This window comes from Dasypus novemcinctus, chromosome 1, assembly GCF_030445035.2.
Source record: "Dasypus novemcinctus isolate mDasNov1 chromosome 1, mDasNov1.1.hap2, whole genome shotgun sequence".
Taxonomy (NCBI): Eukaryota; Metazoa; Chordata; class Mammalia; order Cingulata; family Dasypodidae; genus Dasypus; species Dasypus novemcinctus.
In genome coordinates, this window is record NC_080673.1 from 14005170 (window position 1) to 14020536 (window position 15367).

The following is a 15367-nucleotide window of genomic DNA, read 5'->3' on the forward strand; positions in this document are numbered from 1 at the left end:
ACCTTCGAAATAAGAAAAGATATTAAGGATGTTCAAATTTTTATTACCGTATCTTAATACATTTTTGTTATCTTCAATTTTACAAAACATATTGTAATTACATTTTACAGTGAATTGCTGCATATATTTATATTAGTTATCTATCTGCACATGACAAACTGCCCTCAAACCACAAACATTTATTATCTCACAAAGTGGAATCTCAGCATGCCTTAGCAGGGTGCCCCTCACCCAGGGTATCTCATATCATTGGAATGAGTATGTCACCAAGACTTGAGATCATCTCAAGCTTTGACTGAGAGAGGATCTGCTTCGATTCACATTCATACAACTGTTACCAGGTCCTGAAGACCCACTTACAAGCTCACTCATGTAACTATTGGCAAACTTCAGATCCTTGCTAGAAACATCATTTTAGTGCTACAAGAACCTCTTCCATAGGGCTACACAGAACATGGTAGGTTGCTTTCCCTGAAAGAGAGCTCTAGTAGAGGGCTCTAAGATTAGGATGCAAAAGCTAGAGATGGCGCATGTCAACAGAAGCCACAGTCTCTTAATAACCTAATTAGGGAAATTGCTTCCCAGCACTTTTGCCTTATTCTGTTTTCAGAAGTGACCAGGGAAAGTGGATGTGTCTCAAGCACCTGGGCACCTAACTACCAAATGGGAGGTCCTGGGCTCAGTTTCTGGTGCCTTCTAAAGAAGATAAGCAAGACAATGAGCTAACATGACAGACTGGTGGGCAAGCTAACACAACAAGGTGATGTAACAAGATGATGGAATGAAGAGACACAACAAGGAACCACAATGAGAGACACAGTAAGCAGGGAGCAGAGGAAGCTCAAGCAAGTAGGCTCCTCGCTCCCACATGGGAGGTCCCAGGCTTGGTTCCCAGTGTCTCCAAAAAGAAAGCCGAGCAGACACAGGGATCAGACACCAAGCGCAAACAACAAAGGGGGGGAAATAAATAAATTAAATAAACCTAAAGAAAAGAAGTGAATTACTTGGTGTTGTTCACATTCAAGGGAACAGGACTACATAAGGTGTTGGTGGCAATATTAGACACTGACTATGCACAGTCATAAATTTATATAAGGTCTTATATTTGTGCACAGTCATACATTTCTTGTCTCACTGTGTCTTCCTTGAAACTACAACTGCTCTTTTATAATTAATTTCTTTATTTCTGCTGTTCATTCTCTAACATTTCCATTCATTAGGGCAATAAACTTAGTAGTAATTTTAAAAAGTTTCCTTATTATCCCATCATTCTTGAAATACATTTTGGTAATTATGCATTCCACACTCTAGTCTCATCATTCTCTTCATCACTTTTCCATGATATTTCTCACATCTATGATGCCATTTTCTCCACATGGAATGCCTGCTACTTCTCTTTCTTATCTATGTAGAGATTGTTTAGTATCTGGTTTATGTATTCTACATCATAAAAGACTCAAGTCAAATATTTCTTTACCTGAAAAGGAAAGTCTTTCTCAGCCCCTCTTAGCTCCCAAAGTTCCTTTACATATTTCTAGTATCACAATTATATCACTGCAGTTTAGTTATTTATTTAGTATATCTTTGTCCCCATCAATCTCCAAAGCACCAACAATGAAGGGACAGGTGTTTCTCTATTTGAATTAGAAGATAATGTTTATAGCCATGACTTGCTATAACCAGTTATGTCATCTTGGGCAGCAACTTTCCACTTCTGGATTTCAATTTTCTCACCTATATAATGTTGATGATGTAATAGCTAATTATTGTGGTCTTTCCAGAACTATAAAACTTCATAATAACATCTCTAATCATAATTGTAAACAAGAAAATGATTAAAAAATATGTGAACACGGAGAACTAGCGTATTCTCCAGTTTTTTCCAAGCAGGCTGAAAAAAACTCATAATAGTAACAATTAAATAAAAGTAATATATGTAGATGATCTTGTTAGTAACATATCTGAGCTGTTGAAATAATTTTTCTTCAGTTTCTTCAGGGACAGAAGGGTTATTAGAAATATTCATTTGTTTTCCATTTTCCTATGGATGTCAGATGATGGAATGTATATAATGGTATATTCAGAGTGCTACCCCAAGTTTTTTTTATTATTTCCTAGAAGCTTTTACCAAGCCTAATTCTAATTCATAGTTTATGAAGCTTCTCACAAGATACTTATGTAATAAAATGTTGCTCTGAAGTACTCAAGCAAAATAAAGAAAGAAAATGTATATTCACAAAATAAAAGTGTGATATTAATTTCTCATAAATAGCTTTGGTATTATATCTCCAATCTTCCTAATGATATATTATATATTAAAATAAATATTGTAATTCAAATGAAAGTGGCAAATGTAACTCTTCTTTAACTTTCACAATAAAATGTCACAAATGTTTATGTTTATGTTCTGCATTACATGTCACTTAGCTCAATGTATTTTTTATTATAATTTATCACCTTCACTTGATGCCCTGACTTTTTCTCCTTCATCAATTTCATGTCCTTCATGTTGTTTCCAGCTTCATTTGTAATCTCTATTTCATTTTTCATACTGCAACTTATTACACAATTAGGTTTTTCAGTGCAACTGTTAAAATATTTATCCTGTTATTGGATCTTGATGGAAAAATAGACAGTTATTTGAGTATTATTTGAGATTATTAATCACATGGACAGTTAAATTAAGATCAGAAACACATTTCATTTTCTCATTAAATACTGTTTTTCCATTTCTATATATAGAAAATGATCTGATATTTTTGGTTGCAAAACCTTTTTGGGGGGCAGATGTGGCTTAAGAGGTTGAGTGCCTGCTTCCCACATAGAAGGTCCTGGGTTCAGTTCCCAGTGCCTCCAAAAACAAAACAAAACAAAAAACAAAAAAAATAAACAATGAGCAAAAAAATGAAAAAAACAACTCGGGAGTTGATGTAGTTCAGTGGTTGAGTGCTGGCTTCCCACATATGAGGTCCAGGTTTCAGGCCCTGGTACTATAAAAAAACACACAAAAAACCTTTCATTACTTGTTCTTTCACCTCTTGATTTTTCTTCGGTACTATTACTTCAAAAATAAAATATAAAACTCAAGAAATAATAACTCCCAGACAACAGAGGCATAAAGTCAGGAATAGGGTTAAAAAGGCATAAATACTTAATAAAATATTATATTATAGCAGTTTGATATAGTTATGAATTTCAAAAATAGTATATTGGACTATGTTAGTAAACTGATCTGTACCTGGGTGTGGTTAAATTATGATTAGGGCTTTGATTGGGTCACCTTATTAGGGTGTTGAGTCTCCACCCCTTGGTGAATGGGGACTTAGATTAAAGGCATGGCAAAGGACACAGTTGGAGCTTTTTTGTGGGAAGCTGCCTCTGGCACTGGTGTTGTATTGGCAATCTTGTTGCTAAGCGCTATTTTTAGAAACTAACCCGGTTAAGTTTCGTTTCCCCTCCCTCGTTGTAGCAATTAAGTTTCTATCCTCTTGCCACTCAGAGGGCTGTTTTGAAAGGTCTGCGAAAAGACTTCGTGACATGGACCAATCAGATCTGTGGTGTGAAACCTCATTCATCACTGTCTATAAATACCCTTGATTGACCCTCAATAAATGAGACTTGATCAGAATTCTGTCTTGTCTCCATTCTTTGTGTCTCTTGTCCCTTTTCATTCCCACTCCCTCCCTCAGGTCTTGGTTCGACTGATCCGTGGATTGGGCCACTTTTTGATGCTGGAGGTTTCTGCTGTTGGAGTTTTAATGTTGGAGTTTGAAGCTTTAAGCTGGAGCCCTGGAAAGTAAGCACACGGAGGAAAGAGAAACAAGTCCTGGGAAGAGAGGAACCCAGGAAGCCTGAACCCTGGCAGACATCGGCAGCCATCTTACTCCAAAACGTAAAATTAGACTTTGGTGAGGGAAGTAACCTATATTTTCTGGCCTAGTATCTGTAAGCTCCTATCCCAAATAAATACCTATATAAAAATCAGCAGATTTCTGGTATTTTGAGTCAGCAACCCTTTGGCTGACCAATGCATATATTATTTATTAATATATAACTACAGATTACTATATCATTATTAGAGTAATTAAATTCCAAAGATATTCTAAGAGATGATCAGTAACATTATTACTTTAATTATTTTAAGAATATCCTGCCTGTAAAGGAACTATGCTTTAGTTTTTAACTCAAAGTTTAGAAAGAATAAATCCACTGAATAAAAATGAAATTATTTGATTGCAAAAGTATAATTACTATTTTTAGAGATCCTTCGTAGAGGAAACCATGAAAATTCCGAGCAAGAAATGTTTGTTATAAAATATTACTTAATGATGGGTATATTTTAGATTAGAATATATAGATAGATGATAAAAAGCCACTTTACAAATAACTAAACTGTGGGGCTAATTAAAATAATAGTTATAATGCAAAAACATTGACATCAAAGAAACCTAATAATTCCTTATTTTCTTCACTACAGCTATTACCCAATGACAGAGATTTATGAATTAAAACTTTTTTTTCTTAGAGAGATTTCATCACTTCATTTCTTTACAATTTCTGTCTCACATTAAGATCTCTCTGTTTTTTAGGAGCATATGGAAAGTGTACTAGACAGATATTAAATAATAATTTCAATAATCTGGCAAAGTAAATGTTGGTGAAATGATATTGTCAGATTGAATTTTAGGGAGATGTATCTGGTGTCAGTATAGAGAGTGGATTTAAACATTGTAAATCTAGAGGCAGAGAGACCCAAACACTGGCTATGGAAGGAGATGGCATGAACCTGGACTATGAGATAAGTGAAATAAGCCAGAACAAAAAGATAAATATTTTATGGTCTCACTAACATGAACTAAATATGATGAGTAAACTCACAGAGGTAAATTCTAGAGTATAGGTTACTAGGAAACAGAATGTGGGTTGAGAATAGGAGCTGATGCTTAATGTATGGAGAAATTTTAATAAGGTTAATTGTAAAAGTGTGGAAATGAATAGTTAAGAGTAACACAAACTAACAATGCTGACTTATAAATGTGATTGTGGCTGTAAGGGGTAGTTTGTGGATGTAAATATCAGTTGAAAGGAATCCAGAGAATAATCTAGGAAATGTATAACATGTTATTTCAGTGGTGGGTGAAGATTATGGTTAATGTATTAATATAAGAATATTCTTCTTTAACAAAGTGTTAAGAATATCATGATATATGGGAAAATTATAACTAATATAGATGATAGTTAACAGTAATATTGTAATATTTTACAGCAATGGAAAGAAAATATTTTTTTCAATATCCAGGGTCAAAAATAGGGGTGTATGAGGAGGTATGGGATTTTTTCCTTTTGGAGTAATGAAAATGTTCTAAAATTGACTGAAGTGATAACAGCACAACTCTGTAATGAAAATGAAAACAATTGAGTGTCCACTTTGAATGGATTGTACAAGGCATGGGACTGTTTAACACAGGGAATCCAGTGGTGGATGATGGACTGTGGTTAACAGAACAAATATGAGAATGTTTTCTCCTGAACAATAATGTATACTGATAATATTGGGTGTTAATGATTGGGTGGGTTGAGGAAAAATGTACCAAATGTAAGATATTGGCTATAGTTAGTAGTAACATTTTGATAATGCTCTTCCATGGTTTTTAGCAAATGTTTCACAACAAAACAAGGTGTTGGTGGTAGGTAGCTGTATGGGAGCCTTGTATGATGATATGCATGTTTATTTTGTAAGTCCACAAATTTTACTGAATATTATTTATGCATATTCATGTATACATGATATGCTATTAGAGAAATATAAATCAAAACTACAGTGAGATATCATTTCATACCTAATAGAATGGACACTATTAAAAAAAACCCAGAATACTACAAGTGTTGGACCTGCAATCCTACTACTGGGTATATAATTAGAGGAGCTGAAAGCAGGGAGGCAAAGAGACATTTGCATGCTCATGTTTTTAGCAGTGTTATTCACAATTGCCCAAAGATGGAAACAACGCAGGAGCCCATCAACTGATGAATGAATAAGCCAAAAAAAAAGAAATATACATATATATATATATATATATATATATATATAATAGAATACTATTCAGCTATAGGAAGAAATGAAGCAAAAATGTACATGACATTCATAATGCATGGATGAACCTTGAGGACTTGAGGACATTATGTTGATTAAAATAAGCCAGACACAAAAGGACATAAATCTAAGGTAATAAATCCAAGAGTTAACATTTTAAAATACTAAAATGTACAATGTGCAAGAAAGGAGTAAAAAACTAACAGGAAACAGGAAAGGAAGAACCATCCACAGGAAGAGGATAAAAAATCCAGATACAAAACATCAATAATAAGACCAGAATGTGGAACCAAGCACTGTCTCTTAGAAAATGTTTAAGGAGGGAGCAGATGTGACTCAAGCAGTTGAATACCTGCTTCCCACATGGGAGTTCCCAGGTTTGTTTGCTGGTGCCTACTTAATGGCAAAAGATTGAATGCTTTCCTTCTAAGACTAGGAACAAGACAAAGATGCCCCCTGTCACCACCGTTATACAATATTGTACTGGAAATTCTTGCCAGAGCAATAAGGGAAGAAAAAGAAATAAAAGGCATGTAAATTTGGAAAGGAAGAAGTAAAACTTTCACTATTTTTAGATGGTGTGGTATGATATACAGAAAATCCTGAAAAATCCACAATAAAGTTCCAAGAGCTCATAAGTGAATTCAGCAAAGTGGTCGAGTACAAGATCAACACCTCAGAATTAGAAGTGTTTTTATACACAAGCAACGAACAATAAGAAGAAGATATCATGAAAAATATTCCACTTACAATAGCAAATAAAAGAATAAATTATCAAGAAATAAGTATAATCAAGGATATAAACACTTATACGTAGAAATTACAAAACATTGCTAAATGAAATCAAAGAAGATCTAAATAAATGGAACTTCATTCTGTGCTCATGGATTGGAAGACCAAATTTCATTAAGCTGCCAATCCCATTCAGTGATTTATATATTCAACACAATACCAATAAAAATTCAAACAACCTTCTTTGCAGAAATAGAAAAACCAACCATCCATATTTATATGGAAGGATAAGAGTCACCAGGTAGTGAAATCCATCTAAAAAATATAAAGTAGGAGGACTCACACATCCCCATCTTAGGAGTTACTGTTAAGCCAAAGTAATCAAAACAGTATGGTATGGCATAAGGACAAATAGACCAATGGTATTGAATTGAGAGCTCAAAAATTAACTCATATTCATGGCCAACTGATTTGTTGACATGGTTGCAAAGATTACTTAATTGGGAATGAATAGTCTATTTTAAAAATTGTGTTGGTAAAACTGGATATCCATCTGTAAAATAAAAAAGAAGGAAGAGTGGAAGGTGTCTGGACGTCGATTCGGTGGGAAGGTAACAGAGAGGATACGTCTATAATATATAAACGGAGGTCCCAGCTGGGCGCGGGAAGTTCCCTCCTTGGGTGGGCGGAGACGCGGTAGCGGGCGCTCCGGCAGCTCCGGAGCCGCGGCGGCCAGGGTTTTTGTTTTGTTTTTTGTTTTTTTTTCCTTATTCTAGAGGCTTTGTGGTGCTGAGAAATTCGCGGATACTGGGCTGGCTGGTGAGGGATTGTTGGGACAAGACTCCTTTGCAGATTGATTTGCGGAGACAAACAGTGTTTCCCTGTGAAGCGGGGACGTTTTTGGTCTCCGGACAGGGGGGGAGTAGCGCTTCCGCCTGGAGCCCCATCCCCACAGGTCCGGCTGCCGATCTGCAACGGAATTGGATTTTGGACAATAAGGGGACACAATTGGGAGACTGTTGTAGGGTGCAGTGAGGGAGGAAGACACGTCTAGAAGCTGATTGGGGAATATTTTGCGAAGTTTGGGATTTCGGATCTTAGAGTCTGTTTTCGGCGTTTCCAGCTGAAGCCCACCCCACCCGGCGGGGCTTGGGATCTGGGTCATTGAACTGGCCGTGGTGTAGAGGCGCCCTCAAGTGGCCGTTGCGTGGGAGCACAGGGAGGGAGCTGTCCAAAGGCTGATACCCTGAGGAATTAGGTGAATTTCAGAGATCAGACATTCAATATAGAATTCGCCGATCTATCTTCCCCCACGGGGCTGGCACCCAGCTACGGGGATCCCTGAGGGCTGTGTTGCACTGCGGGGCTCCTAAGCTTTCTGTGGACCAGATTTGAGGTTGCCAGGTCTGGGTCCCCTGGACTCTGGCGGTCCACACCCCAGACTCACACCTCTTGAGTCTTCAGTGTCTCAGACTTTCCACCCCCGAATCCATCATGCCCTGGGGTCTACCTGGGGTCCTTGAATGCTCTGGACCTTAACGTTTGCATTTTATCTTTATTGGTTCATATTGTTTTGTTTTTATTTTCACTTTATCTTATTTTTTACTCTTTTTGACGCCCTGATTGCTAATATTGCATTATCCCCTAGTCTTTTCTCCTAGCGTGCCCCCCAAAGTCCCTTTTTTTTTTTATACAGTTATTTAGGGGTTTTTTTGCTTGTTGTTTTAGATAGTGTTGTAATTGTGACACTTGTATACCTGAATCTCTCTTCCCCCTATCTGTTCCCCACCGTGTACCTATCCTCTTTTTCTTTCTTCCTTTCTTCTTGTCTTTCTTTTTTTCTTTATTATAATTAGTGTTTTTTTTTCGGTTTTCTCTTTCCCTCTTGTCCCTCATTTTCCACTTATTTTATTTTAATTCAAGTACACAATAGGTGCTACAGGGAACACCTCGTATTTGCTGGATTTTCCCATCCTCCACTGCCTCATTTCTGTGTGAACTGATTTAGCCTACCTGCACTATCTTCTTTCCCCTACATCTTGATATCCGCCACCATCTACTGGCATTCCCATATTCCACCTCCCACCTCCCTTTCTTCGATCCACGAAGGGTCTAAGTCTTAATTTCTAATACCTATGTTTTGTTTTCTGTCTGTTATCCACGCTTGAAACTATTACCACTTTTTTTTCTCTTTCCCTCTCTCACGAAATCAATAGCTTTTTAGCTCATACCATAATCCTCCTATATTCAATCACCTACCTCATAATAGGTACTCTACCTACTGCTATAACTCTACACAATTTACATAAATCTAACCTCCATCCTCCCAGATCTCATATTCTTGCTTTGTTAACATATATCACCAATATTACTTTACACTTTACCCTTGCTTACACAATTGCCTTCCCCCAACACTAATACTTTCATTTAAAGTGAACTTAACCAACAACAAGAAACTAGAATAAGAAGAAAAAAGTGACAAAGAGAAGATATAACACCGATGCAAAAATAACAGCTAATTAACCTCCAAGAGCAGACAAAGAAGCTAAGGAACTGATTAAATCCGTCAAGATAAAGAGATGACCAGAAAGCAACAAAAATCTACAAACCAAACCAGTAATCAGGAAAACATGGCTGAATCCAATCAACAAACCAATAATCACGAAGGGGAGCAAAACTTGGCACAAGCAATGAAAGATCTCAGAACATTTATCACCGACAAATTTGACGAAGTAATGAAAGAGGTTAACAACATGAAGACATCACTTGGAGGGGAAATTGCAGACATACGAAAAAACATAATAGATATGATGGGAATGAACACCACAGTTCAAGAAATCAAAAATACACTAGCAGCAAATATCAGCAGACTAGAAGAGACAGAGCAGAGAATTAGTGATGTGGAAGACAGTACTTCAGAAATCAAACAGATAGTAGAAGGGGTCAATAAGAAGATAGAAAAAATCCAATTAGGATTTAGGGACCTGAATGACAATGCAAAACGCTCAAACATACGTATTATAGGCATTCCAGAAGGTGAAGAGAAGGGAAAGGGGTCAGAAGGAGTGCTGCAGGAAATAATGGCTGAAAACTTCCCAAATCTACTGAAAGAGACAGATGTACATATCCAAGAAGCACAGCGCACTCCACAAGTCATAAACCCCAACAGGCCCACCCCAAGACATATACTTGTCAAATTATCCAAGGCTCAAGACAAAGAGAAAATCCTAAAAGCAGCAAGAGAAAAGAAAACCATCACATACAAGGGAAGCTCAATTAGATTAAGTGCTGATTTCTCTTCTGAAACCATGGAGGCAAGAAGGCAGTGGTATGATATAGTCAAGGTACTAAAGGAAAGAAATTTCCAACCAAGAATACTCTATCCAGCTAAATTAGCATTCAAACATGATGGAGAGTTCAAAATATTCGCAGACAAACAGAAACTGAAAGAGTATACCAACAAGAAACCTCCCCTTCAAGAAATTCTACAGGGAGTTCTACAGGAAGAAAGAAGAAAACAGGAAAGGCAGAGTTGGAGGAGAGTATAAGACCAACAACAATAACAAAAAAGACAAAAAAAAATATACGAACAAAATATGACAAACACAAATCCAATCAAAATATGGCTAACACAAATAATTCCTTGATAGTAATAACACTGAATGTCAACGGATTAAACTCCCCTATCAAAAGATTCAGACTGGGACATTGGATAAGGAAATATGACCCATCCATATGCTGTCTACAAGAGACACATCTTAGACCCAGAGACGCATGGAGATTGAAAGTGAATGGCTGGAAAACAATCATACAAGCTAACAATAACCAAAAAAAGGCAGGAGTAGCTATATTAATATCAGACAAAATAGACTTTAAATGTGAAACAATTGTGAGAGACAAAGAAGGATACTACATTTTAGTGAAAGGGAAAATCTGGCAAGAAGATCGAACAATCATAAATATCTATGCCCCTAACAAGGGTGCCTCTAAATACGTCAGGCAAACGCTGGAAAAACTAAGTGAAAGAATAGATACATCTACAATTATAGTGGGGGATTTTAATACACCACTATCAACTCTGGACAGAACATCTCAAAAGAGAATCACCAAAAAAACAAAACATCTGAATAGTATATTAGAGGAGCTGGATCTAATAGATATATATAGATCGCTACACCCAAACACAGCAGGATATACCTTTTTCTCAAGCGCACATGGATCATTCTCCAAGAGAGATCATATGCTAGGCCACAAAGAAAGGCTGAACGAATTCAGAAAGATTGAAATCATACAAAACATTATCTCTGACCACAGTGGAGTCAAGCTGGAGATTTGCAAGGGACAGAAGCCCAGATTTCACCCCACGATTTGGAAATTAAACAGCACACTCTTAGAAAAACAGTGGGTCAAAGAGGAAATCTCAAAAGAAATCAATGACTACCTTGAAACAAATGATAATGATAACACAACATACCAAAATTTATGGGATACAGCAAAAGCAGTACTGAGAGGGAAGTTTATAGCCATAAATTCATATATCAAAAAAGAAGAAAGAGCAAAAATTGAAGAACTAACTGCACATTTGAAGGAATTAGAAAAACAACAACAAAGTGACCCAACAGGAAGAAGAAGGAAGGAAATAACAAAGATAAGAGCAGAACTAAATGAAATAGAAAATAAGAAAGCACTTGAACAGATAAACAAGACCAAGAGCTGGTTTTTTGAGAAGATTAACAAAATTGACAAACCTTTAGCAACACTAACAAAGAAAAAAAGAGAGAAGATGCAAATACACAAAATAAGAAATGAGAAAGGCGATATCACCACTGACCCCACAGAAATAAAGACTATCATAAGAGGATATTTTGAAAAACTATATTCCAACAAAAATGACAATCTAGAGGAAATGGACAAATTCCTAGAAACACATAAGCAGCCCATATTGACGAAAGAAGAAATTGATGATCTTAACAAACCAATCACAAGCAGAGAGATAGAATCAGTTATTAAAAATCTCCCAACTAAGAAGAGCCCAGGGCCAGATGGCTTCACAAGTGAATTCTACAAAACATTCCGGAAAGAACTGACACCAATCCTGCTGAAACTATTCCAAAAAATCGAAACAGAAAGAACATTACCCAACTCCTTCTATGATGCCAACATTACCCTAGTACCAAAGCCAAACAAAGACATCACAAGAAAGGAAAATTACAGACCAATTTCTCTAATGAATCTAGACGCAAAAATACTTAACAAAATACTTGCTAATCGTATTCAACAACACATTAAACGTATTATACACCACGACCAAGTGGGATTCATCCCAGGTATGCAAGGATGGTTTAACATAAGAAAATCAATCAACGTAATACACCATATAAACAGATTGAAGGAAAAAAATCACATGATTATATCTATTGATGCAGAAAAAGCATTTGACAAAATACAGCACCCTTTCTTGATAAAAACACTCCAAAAGATTGGAATACAAGGGAATTTTTTGAACATGATAAAGACTATATATGAAAAACCTAAAGCCAATATTGTTTACAATGGAGAAATCCTAGACTCCTTCCCTCTAAACTCAGGAACAAGACAAGGATGCCCACTGTCTCCGCTCCTATTTAACATTGTCTTAGAAGTACTTGCTCGAGCACTGAGGCAAGAACCAGAAATAAAAGGCATTCAAATTGGAAAGGAAGAAGTCAAAATTTCATTATTTGCAGATGACATGATCCTATACATAGAAAACCCTGAGAGATCTACAACGAAGATTCTAGAACTCATAAATGAGTTTAGTAAAGTCGCAGGTTATAAGATCAATGCGCAAAAATCAGTAGCATTTCTGTACACTAATAATGAGCAAGATCAGGAGGAAATCAAGAAACAAATACCATTCACAATAGTAAATAAAAAAATCAAATACTTAGGAATAAATCTAACTAAAGAGGTAAAGAACTTATACACCGAGAACTATACAAGATTGTTCAAGGAAATCAAAGAAGACCTAAATAAATGGAAGACTATTCCTTGTTCATGGATAGGAAGACTGAATATTATTAAGATGTCTATCCTACCAAAACTGATCTACACATTCAATGCAATCCCAATAAAAATCAATGCAGCCTTCTTTAAGGAACTAGAAAAACTAACTATGAAATTTATTTGGAAAGGAAAGAGACCCCGAATAGCCAAAGACATACTGAAAAAGAAAAACGAAATTGGAGGAATCACACTACCTGACTTCAAAACATACTACAAAGCTACGGTGGTGAAAACAGCATGGTATTGGCATAAGGAGAGACACATAGACCAATGGAATCGAATTGAAAGCTCTGAAATAGAACCTCACATATACAGCCACATAATATTCGATAAAGCCACCAAACCCTCTCAACTGGGAGAGAGTGGCCTATTCAACAAATGGTGTCTGGAGAACTGGATAGCCATATGTAGAAGAATGAAAGAGGATTACCATCTTACACCTTATACAAAGATCAACTCAAGATGGATCAAAGACCTAAATATAAGAGCCAAGACCATAAAAACCTTAGAAAGCAGTGTAGGGAAACATCTACAGGACCTTGTAATAGGAAATGGATTTATGAATATCTCACCAAAAGCACGAGCAGCAAAAGAACTAATAGATAAATGGGACTACCTCAAAATAAAAGCCTTCTGCACCTCAAAGGAGTTTGTCAAGAAAGTAAAAAGGGAGCCCACACAGTGGGAGAAAATATTTGGCAATCATATATCTGATAAGAAACTTATAACGTGCATATATAAAGAACTTCTATATCTTGAAAATAAAAAGATAAACAACCCATTCAAAAAATGGGAAAAAGACTTAAACAGACATTTCTCCGAAGAAGAAATACAAATGGCAAAAAAGCACATGAAAAAATGTTCCAAATCTCTAGCTATCAGGGAAATGCAAATCAAAACTACAATGAGATACCATCTTACACCCATAAGATTGGCAGCTATGAAAAAAACAGAAGAATACAAGTGCTGGAGAGGATGTGAAGGAAGGGGAACACTCATCCACTGCTGGTGGGAATGCAGAAGGATCCAACCGTTCTGGAGGACAGTATGGCGTTTTCTCAAAAAACTAGCCATAGATTTGCCATATGACCCAGCAATACCACTGCTGGGTATATACCCAGCAGAACTGAAAACAAGGACACAAACAGATATATGTACACCAATGTTCATAGCAGCATTGTTCACTATTGCCAAAAGTTGGAATCAACCCAAATGCCCATCAACAGATGAGTGGATCAATAAAATGTGGTATATACACACAATGGAATACTACTCGGCTGTAAGAACAAACACACTACAAACACATGTGATAACATGGATGAATCTTGAGAATCTTATGTTGAGTGAAGGAACCCAGACATTGAAGGACAAATACTACATGACCTCAATGATATGAAATAAACAAGCTGCCTTAGATAGCAAGAGACTGAACGATAGGCTTACAGGAAATCGGAGGGTGGAGGAAGGATATGAGCCGATGTCTGCAGGGGTGGAATTTAAGACGAGATGGTGGTAAGTATGAACACAAAGAAGAGATAAAAGGGGGGCAAGGGGTTGCCTTTGGTTGGGGCTTTGCGGGTTTGAGGGTGGCTGGGGAGGGACGGATGGGTGACATTGCCCAAAAGTGGGGGGAGGGAGGGGTAGCATACGAACACAGGAGAGGGTTAGGTGTTGGTGGAGAGTAAAATGCCGAGAAAATCATATCAAAATATAATAAAGAGGGTTACCTGTTTAGAATGCTCGGAGGGGAGGGTCTGATGCAGGACGGGCTCCTGGGGAATGTCTAAATGCTCATTCTGCCAGAGTGGGTGTCACCATGGGGTAGAAACCCAAGTAGTGAGAGTGGGGGTGGACCCACATCCTGGGGAGGACTGATGCCACCAAATAGAGGGAACTGTATCCCTCAAGAGAAAGGGTGGCTCCCAGGGCATTGGGGCAGTTGAGCAAGTTAGGCCCTGAACACTATTCCATCTATCTCTGGAAGTGGCTCCTCAGGAAACGGAGGTTGGCTGTCACTGTGGGCACCAAGGTGGAAGGGAAAATGGATGTTAAATGTGTGGAACCAAGGTAAATGGGGGGTAAGAGAGGAGTTTCTTGAGAGTACACAAGGATGGATATAAAACATGTAATATTACACCATAACATATAGGAGATGACAGACTGATAATGTAAACCATAATGTAAAACATAGGATAACTAAGAATGTAAAGAACTGTGTATCCTAAAGTATGCACCATAATGTAAGCACAGATGTCACCTTGTTAGAAACCTAATGTCTCAGACTCTGTACATCACGTTAAGTAAATATGATGTGAATAGGGTGTAAGTGTATTGCTCTGGAAGGAAAAAGGTTTTTGTGGGGGATGTATGGGAGTGCTGTATATTATATATATGCATTGCTGTGGTCTAGGACTCCTGTGAAGAGAAGCTGAATAATTAGGGGGGGAAAAAAAAAAAAAAGATAGGATGTAGAATTTTTTCAAGTCAACATTCTTT